This window comes from Macaca thibetana, chromosome 11, assembly GCF_024542745.1.
Source record: "Macaca thibetana thibetana isolate TM-01 chromosome 11, ASM2454274v1, whole genome shotgun sequence".
Lineage (NCBI taxonomy): Eukaryota > Metazoa > Chordata > Mammalia > Primates > Cercopithecidae > Macaca > Macaca thibetana.
Window position 1 is genome coordinate 49583291 of NC_065588.1, and position 11055 is coordinate 49594345.

General features: G+C 47.2%; 1 protein-coding gene across 11 annotated transcripts in view; it reads left to right on the top strand.

Annotated features, from left to right (window-relative positions):
- PFDN5 (prefoldin subunit 5) overlaps positions 1-11055 on the top strand; it is an 82904-nt gene that overhangs the window by 37836 nt on the left and 34013 nt on the right. The gene's annotated exons all lie outside the window — the stretch shown is intronic.

An 11055-nucleotide genomic window follows, 5' to 3' on the forward strand; every position in this document is an offset into this window, starting at 1 on the left:
GGGTGTGGCAGCTCACGCCTGTAATCCCAGCACTTTGGGAGGCCGAGGTGGGCAGATCACGAGGTCAGGAGATCGAGACCATCCTGGCTAACATGGTGAAACCCCATCTCTACTAAAAATACAAAAAAAATTAGCCGAGCGAGGTGGCGGGAGCCTGTAGTCCCAGCTACTCGGTAGGCTGAGGCAGGAGAATGGCGTGAACCCAGGAGGCAGAGCTTGCAGTGAGCTGAGATGCGCCACTGCACTCCAGCCTGGGCAACAGAGTGAGACTCCATCTCAAAAAAAAAAAAAAAAAAAAAAAAATGTGGATCTGAGGGCCGGGTGCGGTAGCTCATGCCTGTAATCCCAGCACTTTGGGAGGCCGAGGCAGGTGGATCACAAGGTCAGGAGATCAAGACCATCCTGGCTAAGATGGTGAAACCCTATCTCTATTAAAAATACAAAAAATTAGCCGGGTGTGGTGGCAGGCGCCTGTAGTCCCAGCTACTTGGGAGGCTGAGGCAGAAGAATGGCATGAACCCAGGAGACGGAGCCCAGACTTGGTGACAGTGGGAGACTCCGTCTGAAAAAACAGAAAACAATGTGGATCTGGCCCAGCACAGTGGCTCACTCCTGTAATCCCAGCACTTTGGGAGGCCAAGGCAGGTGGATCACCAGAGGTCAGGAGTCGAGACCAGCCTGGCCAACATGGTGAAACCCCATCTCTATGATAATACAAAAATTATCCAGGCATAGTGGTGGGCACCTGTAATCCCAGCTACTCAGGAGGCTGAGGCAGGAGAATCACTTGAACCTGGGAGGCAGAGGTTGCAGTGAGCTGAAATCATGCCATCATGACATTGCACTCCAGCCTGGGCAACAAGCAACAAGAGTGAAACTCCATCTCAAAAAAAAAAAGAGCCCAACTGCCTGATTTGAATCTGGCTCAACAACTCTGTGCCTCAGTTTCCTCGTCTGTGAAATGGGGAGGATAGCATAGTTTCAACCCCTAAGGGTTCCTGTGAGGATTAAATGCATCATTGTACTTAAGTGCTTAGAACAGTATTTGGCCCACAGTATAAGCACTACATAAGTGTTTGCTTTTATATTTTATTTCTTAACTTCTCCAATCCAGTTGAGCCTATCTGGATTTGAGTGTGGGAATGAGTGGACAGGACTGTAATGGGGTGCAGAACTTTCCAATGCATCTCAGTGATTGGGGGATTCCCAGCAGCGTTTATCCTCAGTACTGGTCCAGATGGAATTATCGAGCTATTTGAAAAGGCTTCTACTCTGGGGTATGTGAGCATCTGAGCTGGGTGTCAGTGTGTTCCACTTGAACCCATTTCCTCTTCCTCTAGTGGGAAGGTCAGCTTGGGGTTAGACTGGATACAACCACCATCTTTCACTAAGAGGTTCCTGATTTTCTGAATTTCCATCCAGCTGGAAACATGATTATTTGATCTGGAGCTTTTAAGCGATCCTGAGGAGAGAAGAGAAACATCCCAAGGACCCAGGAGCCAATGGATGAGGAGGCAGGAGGACTGGGGCAGGAAGACAGTACAGGATTCTAAGGCCTGGAGGATGACCTCTTCCTGGAAATTCAGTCCCTGCCCTGGGAGGGGAGGGGCTGTTCCCAGCTAATGGTCAGCTGAGTCTAGGTACTCTCCTCATTGCTATTCCCCTAACCCCGATCCTGTGGTTTTCCCTGTCCTTTTTATTATTTTCTGCCTCCCCATAGAACCACAGATTGGCTCAAGCCTGTAATCCCAGCAAAAACGGGCATCAAGGTCAGGAGATCATGAAACCCCGTCTCTACTAAAAAAATTGGAATCCCAGATCTACCCGGGAGGCGGAGTTAGTGAAATCCGGCCACCTCACATGACTCCGTTAAAAAAAAAAAAAAAAAAAAAAAAAAAAAAAAAAAAAAAAAAAAAAAAAAAAAAAAAGAACCACAGTTTTTTCCATAAATGTCATGCTTGGAATCAGATCTGAAGTTATAAAAATACCTCACATTTACTTTAACTGTTTTTTCCATAAAGTTATAGGGTCTCATTGTAAAATGGTCAAATGCAAAAACAGAAATGCATATTTAATACACATATGTGAATATCAGTATGTGCTAATTATGTTATAGTAGTATATTAAAATACATATATTTGTATTGCTATATAAATATACAGTTAACATTTGAACAACAGCAAGCCACTGACCCATGGCGCAGTTCAAAACCTGCGTATGGCCCTTCCTTCCTTCCTTCCTTCCTTCTTTCCTTCCTTCCTTTCTTTCCTTTTTTTTTTTTTGAGACAGGGCCTCCCTCTTTCACCCAGGCTGGAGTGCAGTGGCACGATTTTGACTCACTGCAGCCTTAGCCTCCTGGATTCAAGCAATTCTCCTACCTGTGCCTCCCCAGTAGCTGGGACTGCAAGGTGTGTGCCGCCATGCCTGACTAATTTTTGCATTTTTAGTAGAGACAGGGTTTCACTATGCTGGCCAGGCTGGTCTCAAACTCCTGACCTCAAGTGATCCATCCACCTTGGCCTCCCAAAGTGCTGCGGTTACAGGAGTGAGCCACCATGCCCGGCTTTTTCTTGAGACTGAATCTTGCTGTGTCACCCAGGCTGGTCTCTAACTCCTGAGCTCAAGCGATCCTCCCACCTCCACCTCAGCCTCCAGACTAGCTGGGACTACTCGAACTACTCGAACACCACCATGCTTGGCTTTTTTTTTAAATTTTGCCTTCTGTTGCTGCCTCTGAAAATTATTCACTTTTTTTCTTTTTCTTTTTAAGACAAGGTCTTATGTCGCCCAAGCTAGAGTGCAGTGGCATGATAACAGTTCACTGCAGCCTCGACCTCCTGGGCTCAAGCAGTCCTCCCACCTCTGAGTAGTTGGGACTACAGGTGCATACCACCACACTCAGCTAATTTTAATTTTTTGTAGAGAAGACGTTCTCACTATGTGGCCCAGGTTAGTCTCAAACCCTTGAGCTCAAGCAGTCCTTCCACCTCAGTCTCCCAAAGTGTTGGGATTACAGGTGTGAGCCACTGTTACTGGCCTGAAGATAATTCTTTAAAGTTACTTTAATTTTTACTTTTTTTTTTTTTTTTTTTTTTTTTTTTTTTTTTTGAGAGGGAGCCTCGCTCTGTCACCCAGGCTGCAGTGCAGTGGCACGATCTCGGCTCACTGCAATCTCCGCCTCCCGGGTTCATGCCATTCTCCTGCCTCAGCCTCCTGAGTAGAGTAGCTGGGACTACATGCGCCCGCCACCACGCCCGGCCAATTTTTTATATTTTTAGTAGAGACGGGGTTTCATCGTGTTAGCCAGGATGGTCTTGATCTCCTGACCTCGTGATTCGCCCGCCTCAGCCTCCCAAAGTGCTGGGATTACAGGCTAATTTTTACATTTTAAAAAAATTTTTATTTATTTTTTGAGACAGAGTCTCACCCTGTCACCCTGGCTGGAGTGCAATGGCATGATCTCAGCTCACTGCAACCTTCGCCTCCTGGGTTCAGCAATTCTTCTGTCTCATCCTCCTGAGTAGTTGGGACTACAGGTACATGCCACCATGCCCAGCAAAATTTTTGTATTTTTAGTAGAGATGGGGTTTCACCATGTTGGTCAGGCTGGTCTTGAGCTCCTGACCTCAGGTGATCTACCTGCCTTGGCCTCTCAAAGTGCTGGGATTACAGGTGTGAGCCACCACGCCCGGCCACTTTAATTTTTTTAGACATGGAATCTCACGTTGTTGCCCAGACTGGAGTGCAGTGGCAAGATCATAGCTCATGGGAGTCTTAAACTCCTGGGCTCAAGCAATCCTCCCACCTCAGCCTCTTGAGTAGCTATGACTACAGGCATTGGAGCAACCATGCCTGGCTAATTTTTCAATTTTTTATAGAGATGGAGTCTTGCTATGATGCCTAGGTTGGTCTCAAACTCCTGGCCTCAAGTGATCCTCCTGCCTCTGCCTCCCAAGTAGCTGAGATTATAGATATGAGCTGCCATGCCCAGTGATTGTGTATAACTTTTTTTTTTTCTGAGACAGAGTCTCTCTCTGTTGCCCAGGCTGAAGTGCAACGGTGGTGATCCTGACTCACTGCAGCCTCTGCCTCCCAGGTTCAACCAATTCTCCTGCCTCAGCCTCCCGAGTAGCTGGGATTACAGGTGTGCACCACCATGCCCAGCTAATTTTTGTATTTTTAGTAGAGATGGGGTTTTGGCAAGTTGGCCAAGTGATCCACCTGCCTCAGTCTCCCAAAGAGCTGGGATTACAGGCGTGAGCCACCATGTCTGACCTTTTTTTTTTGAGAGGGAATTTTGCTCTGTCATCCAGGCTGTAGCGCAGTGGCACAATCTTGGCTCACCACAACCTCTGCCTCCTGGGTTCAAGTGATTCTCCTGCCTCAGCCTACCGAGTAGCTGGGATTACAGGCATGCGCCACCACACCTGGCTATTTTTGTATTTTTAGTAGAGACAGGGTTTCACCATGTTGGCCAGGCTAGTCATGAACTCCTGACCTCAGGTGATCTGCCCACCTTGGCCTCCAAAGTGCTGGGATTACAGGCATGAGCCACCATGCGCCTGACCACGTATAACTTTTGTTCCGCAAAAACCTAGCTACTAATAGCCTACTGTTGACCTGAAGCCTTACCAATGAATAATATAAACAGCCAATTAATACATATTCCATAATATGTATGATATTATATATCCTTACAATAAAGTAAACTAGAGAAAAGAACATATATACACATGTATTTTTTTTTTTCAAGACGGAGTCTTGCTCTGTCACCCAGGCTGGAGTGCGGTAGCATGATCTCAGCTCACTGTAACCTCCACCTCCCAGGTTCAAGCAATTCTCCTGCCTCAGCCTCCCGAGTAGCTGGGATTACAGGCACCCACCACCACACCCGGCTAATTTTTGTATTTTTAGTAGAGATGGGTTTCACCATGTTGGCTAGGCTGGTCTCGAACTCCCGACCTTGTGATCCATCCACCTCAGCCTCCCAAAGTGCTGGGATTACAGGCGTGAGCCACTGTGCCTGGTCAAGAACATGTTCTTAAGAAAATCGGGCGCGGTTGGGGCCTGTGGCTCAAGCCTTGCAATCCCAGCACTCCAGCCTGGGCTGGGGGAGACTCCGTCCGAGGCGGGCGGTGGGATCTCACTGGGAGGAGGATCACGAGGTCAGGAGATCGAGACCATCCTGGCTAACACGGTGAAACCCCGTCTCTACTAAAAAAAATACAAAAAACTAGCCGGGCGAGGTGGCGGGCGCCTGTAGTCCCAGCTATTCGGGAGGCTGAGGCAGGAGAATGGCGTAAACTCGGGAGGCGGAGCTTGAAGTGAGCTGAGATCCGGCCACTGCACTCCAGCCCGGGCGACAGAGCGAGACTCCGTCTCAAAAAAAAAAAAAAAAAAAAAAAAGAAAGAAAATCATGGCCAGGTGCGGTGGCTCACGCCTGTAATCCCAGCACTTTGGGAGGAGGCAGGCGGATCACAAGGTCAGGAGATTGTGGCACGGGCGCTAAAAATACTGTGGCAGGCGCCTGTAGTCCCAGCTACTCAGGAGGCTGAGGCAGGAGAATGGTGTGAACCTGGGAGGCGGAGCTTGCAGTGAGCCAAGATCCCGCCACTGCACTCCAGCCTGGGCGACAGAGTGAGATTCCATCTCAAAAAAAAAAAAAAGAAAATCATATGCCAGGCAAGGTGGCTCACGCCTGTAATCCCAGCTCTTTGGGAGGCCAAGGTGAGTGGATCACTCAAGGCCAGGAGTTCGCGACCGGCCAACATGACAAAACTGCGTCTCTACAAAAAATACCAAAAAAATTAGCTGGGCATGGTGGCTGATGCCTGTAATCCCAACTACTTGGGAGGCTGAGGCAGCCGAATTGCTTGATCCCAGGAGGTAAAGGTTACAGTGTGCCACTGCCCTCAAGCCTGGAAAAAAGAGTGAGACTCTGTCTCAAAAAAGAAAAAGAAAATCATAAGGACTCTTATCATAAGGAAAATATATTTATTACTCATTAAGTGGAAGCAGATCATCATCATCATTGTCTTCATATTGAGTAGAATGAGTAGGAGGAAGAGGAAGGGTTGGTCTTAATATCTCAGTAGTGGCAGAAGTGGAAGAAAATCCTCACATAAGTTCACCTGTGCAGTTCAAGCCCATATTGTTCAAGAGTCAACTGTACTATAAATATACATATATGCATGTAGAAATATAAAAGGTAAAAAATGACAGGCTCCCTTAATCCTGCTCATCAGGCCGGGCACGGTGGCTCAAGCCTGTAATCCCAGCACTTTGGGAGGCCCAGACAGGCGGATCACGAGGTCAGGAGATCGAGACCATCCTGGCTAACCCAGTGAAACTCCGTCTCTACTAAATACAAAAAACTAGCCGGGCGAGGTGGCGGGCACCTGTAGTCCCAGCTACTCGGGAGGCTGAGGCAGGAGAATGGCGTAAACCTGGGAGGCGAGCTTGCAGTGAGCTGAGATCCGGCCACTGCACTCCAGCCTGGGCGACAGAGCCAGACTCCGTCTCAAAAAATAAAAATAAAAAAAATTAAAAATCCTGCTCATCAGAGATTACTACTGTTAAATGTTTTGGGTCTAGACCAGCAGCAGATTTAATATCAAATCTTTTTTTTAGACAGTCTCACTCTGCTCACTCTGTCACTCAGGCTGGAGTGTAGTGGTGTGTTCTTAGCTCACTGCACCCTCTGCCTCGCGGATTGAAGCAATTCTTGCGCCTCGGCCTCCCAAGTAGCTGGGATTACAGGCATAAGCCACCACACCCAGTTCATTTTTGTATTTTTGCCATGATGAGCAGGCTGGTCTTGAACTCCTGTCTTCAAGTGATCCCCCTGCCTTGGCCTCCCAAAGTCCTGAGATTACAGGCGCGAGCCACTACGCCTGGCCAGTCTTTTTTTTTTTTTTTTTTTTTTTTTTTTAACAAAAATTGGATCATACCATTCATACTTTTCTGCAACTTGTTTTCTATATATCTTTTTTTCTTTCCTTAAAAGTCCACAGGAAGACTGTAACAGTCATTCATGCATCTCTGACATCTTTATATGATAATATGCTTGATATAGGACATGCTTTTTATTTTATTATTATTATTTTATTATACTTTAAGTTCTGGGATACATGTGCAGAATGTGCAGGTTACATAGGTATACACATAACACGGTGGTTTGCTGCACCCATCAACCCGTCATCTACATTAGGTATTTCTCCTAATGCTATCCCTCCCCTAGACCCCCACCCCTCAACAGGACCCCGTGTGTGATGCTCTCCTCCCTGTGTCCGTGTGTTCATTGTTCAACTCCCACTATGAGTGAGAACATGCAGTGTTTGGTTTTCTGTTCTTGTGATAGTTTGCTGAGAATGATCATTTCCAGTTTCATCAATGTCCCTACAAAGGACTCACCCTTTTTTATGGCTGCATGGTAGTCCATGGTGTATATGTGCTATTATCATTAGTCTATATATATATATTTTTTGAGATGGAGTCTTGCTCTGTTGCCCAGGCTGGAGTGCAGTGGCGCAATCTTGGCTCACTGCAAGTTCCGCCTCCCGGGTTCACGCCATTCTCCTGCCTCAGCCTCCCGAGTAGCTGGGACTACAGCTACCCACCACCACGCCCGGCTAATTTTTTGTATTTTCAGTAGAGATGGGGTTTCACCATGTTAGCCAGGATGGTCTCAATCTCCTGACCTCATGATCCATCCACCCGCCTTGGCCTCCTAAAGTGCTGGGATTACAGGTGTGAGCCACTGTGCCCAGCCAATTTTTTTTTTTTTTTTTTTTTTTTTTTTTGAGATGGAGTCTCGCTCTTGTCACACAGGCTAGAGTGCAATGGTGCAATCTCAGCTTACTGCAACCTCCACCTCTGGGTTCAAGTCATTCTCTTCAACCTCCCTGCCTCTTTTTTTTTTTTTTTTTTGAACGGAGTCTCGCCTCCCAAGTAGTGGGATCTCGGCTCACTGCAAGCTCCGCCTCCCGGGTTCACGCCATTCTCCTGCCTCAGCCTCCCAAGTAGCTGGGATTACGGGCGCCCACCACCACGCCTGGCTAATTTTTGTATTTTTAGTAGAGACGGGGTTTCACCATGTTGACCAGGTTGGTCTCAAACTTCTGACCTCAGGTGATGTGCCCACCTCGACCTTCCAAAGTGCTGGGATTACAGGCGTGAGCCACCGTGCCCAGCCTCATGCTTTATTTTTTTTGAGCCGGGCTCTTGCTATTTTGGCCAGCCTGGAGTGCAGTGGCTATTCTCAAGTGAGATCATAGCTCACCATATCCTTGAAGTCCTGGGCTAAAGCAATCCTCCTGCCTCAGCCTCCTCCCAGCCTCAGCCTCCTGAGTAGCTGGGATGTTAGGCATGCACCATCACACCCGGCCATTATTTATTTATTTATTTTTTGGGGTAGAGACAGAGTCTCACTATGTTGCCCAGGCTGGTCTCAAACTCTGGGCTCAAGGGATCTCTCACCTCGGCCTCCCAAAGTGTTGGGATTATAGGTGTAAGCCACTGCTCCTGGCCAAAACATGTTTTGTTTTGTTTTTTTAGACGGAGTCTCGCTCTATCGCCCAGGCTGGAGTGCAGTGGTGCAATCTCGGTTCACTGCAACCTCTGCCTCTCGGGTTCACGCCATTCTCCTGCCTCAGCCTCCCGAGTAGCTGGGACTACAGGTGCCCACCACTGCGCCCGGCTAATTTTTTGTATTTTTAGTAGAGATGGGGTTTCACCGTGTTAGTTAGGAGATGGTCTCCATCTCCTGACCTCATGATCCACCTGCCTTGGCCTCTCGAAGTGCTAGGATTAAAGACGTTAGCCACTGCGCCTGGCCCAAAACATGTTTTTTAATGACTGCCGAGCATCGTTAGGGTCTTCAAGGCTATCTGAGGCCTTCTCCTATTTGAGGCTAACAGAACTCCTGGAGGTAGTGAGGATTGATGTTACTGTTCCCATTTCACTGAGAAGGAACAAATTAGAACTGGCACTAGAACCTGGCTCTTCTGTCCTGTCTCATTTTCAAAGCTCTTTCAACCATCCTGTGCTGCCTCTATAAGTTTGTGATTCACATGAGGAAATAATGTGACTCAAGTTCATATTAGTCAGCCTTTATTGATCTGTTGATACTTAAAAGTATTTCTTGTAAGAAGTAGAAAAGAAATAAAAAAGAAAACAGAAGAAGAAAAAAGAAAAAAGCAAAACAAAAAACAACCCAAAATAAATAAATAAATAAATAAAAAAGAATAAGCTCTCTGCCCTTGAAGAGTTTAGAATTAAGTAGGTATAATAGGCTGGGCATAGCCAGGCATGGTGGCTCATGCCTGTAATCCCAGCACTTTGGGAGGCTGAGGCAGGTGGATCACTTGAGGTCAGGAGTTCAAGACCAGCCTGGCCAACATGGTGAAACCCCATCCCTACTAAAAATACAAAACATTAGCTGGGCGTGGTGGTGGGCCCCTGTAATCCCAGCTACTTGGGAGGCTGAGGCAGGAGAATCACTTGAACCTAGGAGGGAGAGGTTGCAGTGAGCTGAGATCACGCCATTGTACTCTAGCCTGGGTGACAAGAGCGAAACTCCGTCTCAAAAAAAAAAAAAAAATGCTGGGTATAGTGGCTCATGCCTGTAATTGTAGCACATTGGGAGGCTAAGGCCACGGAGGATCACTTGAGCTCAGGAGTTCAAGACCAGCCTGGGCATCATAGTGAGACCTCGTTTCTATCTTAAAAAAAAAAAAATTGTAGGTATAATAAAATACATTGGGAAAAAGTCCTAGAATGCTTGCTAAACAACAGGTAAATGAACACTGATAGCTAAGGTGTAAGTAAGAGGAATTGAGTACTGTGACGAATAATTTTTTTTTTTTTTTTTTTTTTTTTTAGACAGAGTCTTGCTCTGTCAACCAGGCTGCAGTGCAGTGGCAGGATCTCAGCTCACTGTAACCTTCGCTTCCCAGGTTCAAGAGATCCTCTCAAGTAGCTGGGACTACAGGCCCCCAACACTACACTGGCTAATTTTTGTATTTTCAGTAGAGATGGGGTTTCGCCATGTTGGCCAGGCTGGTCTCGAGCTCCTGACCCGACGTGATCCACCTGCCTCGGCCTCCCAAAGTGTTGGGATTATAGGCGTGAGCCACCGCGCCCGGCCTTCTTTTCTTTCTTTTTACAAAAATAATCTTCCCTTCTAGATTCTTAACTCATAAAAGAGCTCTATGATGATGCAGAAAGATGAATTATCCAGTAGAGTTCATCAGCGACAAGCTGATAACCACTTTTGAGCTTAATCCTTTGGTAGAGGAAGGAAAGAGACAGCTGAATCTGTGTTTGGGGAAGTGGTTAGTACTTACAAAACATAAGCCATTAAAGACTGTGAAATATCCCAGGAAATGAATTTCCAGAGTTCTTCCTGCCACTCACAACTCCCACCCCACCCCACTACCCTCTCTCCCCAATCAAAGAGCACCAGATCTTGTCTTTCTCATACAACCGATAGAAGGAGTAAGGCTGGAAGGCAGAGAGAGAGCTGGAGGTCGCTACGGGTACTAATTTTAGTTCCCCTAGAAAACCATCTTTAAAATAATTTCGTAGGAAGTTGGGCGTGGCGGTGCACGCCCGTAGACTCAGCACTTTGGCAGGCCAAGCCGGGAGGATCACTTAAGCCAGGAGTTCGAGGCTGCAGTGAGCTGTGATCGCGCCACTGCACTCCAGCCTGTGTGTCAGAGCAAGACCCTGTCAAAAAAAAAAAAAAAAAAAAAAAAGCATAGAAGTCTAAACCCTTTTCTTCTAGTAACCCAAACCGCGTGAGTTCCCAACTAAGTTCTTTTTGTTATTTCTCTTCTCTTGAAACTTAAACTCTTGCCTGAGCTCTGAAGATAAAGGAGGAAAACGGGTGGCATTACCGATAGCGACTAAGCGACGGGTAGCTGAGAAACTGAGCTCTGACTGGAAAAAACGGGGAAACCCGCACTCCAAGCAGCCTTTACGCACAAAGCAGCAAGACCCTCCGGGGCGCCGCGGGAGCGCGCAGCGCGGCGGGTAAACTACAACTCCCAGCG